This window comes from Equus przewalskii, chromosome 19, assembly GCF_037783145.1.
Source record: "Equus przewalskii isolate Varuska chromosome 19, EquPr2, whole genome shotgun sequence".
Classification (NCBI taxonomy): Eukaryota; Metazoa; Chordata; class Mammalia; order Perissodactyla; family Equidae; genus Equus; species Equus przewalskii.
This window is the reverse complement of record NC_091849.1, coordinates 27,892,941-27,895,345: the sequence shown is the minus strand read 5'-3', so window position 1 is coordinate 27,895,345 and position 2,405 is coordinate 27,892,941. Positions and strand designations below refer to the sequence as shown.

Sequence of the window (2,405 nt, the reverse complement as noted above, 5' to 3'; positions counted from 1 at the left end):
ACAGGAATCCCGGGATGTTCTATTTAGGAGGTAGGGAATTGGGCCCATCGAATGCAGAATGCAACGGCAGAGAGACCCTAGTTTCTGGGAGAACAGAAAGCGGTTGGCTGGAGCGAATTCAGCAAATCAGGGTTGAAATCCTGGCTCTGTTCATTCATCCATTCGTGTGTTCAACAAGGATCTACCTATTTAATACATAAGCACACTGGTTTTACCTGTTCATTTCACGTGTGCCAAGTAACTGAACCACTGGAAGCGTCATCTATTAGTTTTGTGGTTGCTGTGAAATGTACCTAAAAATATCTGATTGTGGGTATGATTGTGAAGATTGTATCACGATTAAACCAGAGAAAAGGCAATTAGATACAGTACTACTAAAGAAGGAAATGTGGGGATGAAGAACTTGATTCTGCATAGTTGCACATGACGAGGTGGCCGAGTGGTTAAGGCGATGGACTGCTAATCCATTGTGCTCTGCACGCGTGGGTTCGAATCCCACCCTCGTCGTGAGGCTTCCCAAACCTTTAAGGAAAACCGTAGCTTTGTAAAAACTGACTACTCAGCGTTTACCTTTGGTGGGTTAATTGTTCATTGGCTGTAAATTTAGTAAATTGTTTGACTTCTGTGGTAATTAGTTTCTCAGTATTAATACTTTCTGGAGTCCCAGGGACTGTTCCTCTTCAGTAGCACTTGCAGTTTTAAGTTACCAGCTGAATCATTTGAAAAGTGTTTACTTTCACCATCTAAAGTGGTAATCTCCTTGAGGGCAGGAAACATATTCATACTCACCACGCAGTCTCCAGGTCTTTTGAGGAAGCAACTGAATAATTAATTGAGAGATATAGAAAAACATTGCCTAACGAACTTAAAATGATAAAATCGTCCAGAGAGAGGTAGGCAACGAATTATTTATATTGTATTTTGCAGGACATTTTCAGCCTAGTTTTAACTGTACTGCAATTTTCACGTTTGCTAATTTAAAGTGTCCTCCTCCCAATAAAATACTTAACCATTACTGCTAAAGATCTCTGACTTTGAGGAAGAGGGTATGTCTCTGCTTAAAGACACAAGACCGAAAATACACCCCACACCACATTCCCAGTTAGATCCACAGATTCCCTCTTTAGCAAGACAGAAAAGAATGCCAATATTCTGTAGTTTCTGCTTGTCATTTCCATCTTGTGTGGGTTTTGGGGAAAAACTCTTCCTTGTATTTCTTTCTTTTGTTTAACTTTTTGAATAGGCATTACATTTACATGGTTCCAAAGGTACAAAAAGCTATACAACAAAATCTTGCACTCATCGTTATTCCACAACCATCTAATTACATTCCCCACAGATAATTATGTTAGTAATTCCTTCCAGAATCATATTAAGCATATATGAATTTTTATATTACATAAAATAATAATGTTTTTATCTCAAAAAGAGATGACACAAATGATAACATACTATGCACATTGGTCTGTACTTTGCCTTTTCCCCTAGCCAATATATCTTGGAAAGCTTTCCACATCATAACAAAAAGTGATACCTTATTCTTTCCCAAGGATGCATGGTATTCCAACGTATGGATTACTGTATATTATTTAAGCAGCCCTCTATTGGACATTTAGGTTTTCCACATCTTTTGCTATTACAAACTATGCTGCAATGAATAACTTTATATATAATTTTGAATGTATGAGTCTGTAATACTGTAAAGTAAATTTTTAGGAATGAGTTTGCCATGTCCTAGGATATAGACATTTGAAATATTGCCAAATTGCCCTCCAAAGGAATTTTGTTAATCTACACTCCCAGTCAGTAATGATGGAAGTCCTTGCTCCCCTCACCTTCCTCAACATAATGTGTTGTCAACCTTGGGGTCTCTGTTAATTTAGTAGGTGAAAGTGACATTGCCGTGCAATTTAATTTTCATTTCTCTTATTACAACAAAATATTTGTTACATTTATAAAAATAGAATCACTTTTGCTTTTATTCATTTGATCTTTCTTTTTTTTTTCTTTTCTTTCTTTCTTTCTCTCTCTTTTTTTTTTTTTTTTTGGAAGCTGAAAGCAATATTTGAAGTGCGGTCTTCAGGCTGCTTCATGTGCTTGCTGTGAATAAAGAATTCTGGACCTCATTCTTGACCTGTTAAATTATGATCTCAGGGAGTGTGACCTAGAATCTGTGATTTAATAAATCATCCAAATATTTATTATGTTAACTTTAAAGCATTGTATATGGCTGAGGTATCTACATGTTACAGCCAATCACCCAGAATTCTCTTTATTCCGTAAATGTCCAACCCAGGAAAGCTACTCCTGCCTTCAATCTTCCTAGTCACATATTTTGTATCTTGGACAGACTCGAAAATCTGTTTTCATGTCCTCAGGAAATTGTCTGCCATTAATTCTTCCAG

The 2,405-nt window shown here is 36.8% G+C and overlaps 1 non-coding gene across 1 annotated transcript; it reads left to right on the top strand.

Annotated features, from left to right (window-relative positions):
* Positions 1 to 425: 425 nt before the first annotated feature.
* On the top strand, positions 426 to 507 carry TRNAS-GCU (transfer RNA serine (anticodon GCU)). Its single transcript has one exon. It is a non-coding gene; the product is annotated as a tRNA-Ser (tRNA).
* Positions 508 to 2,405: the final 1,898 nt, after the last annotated feature.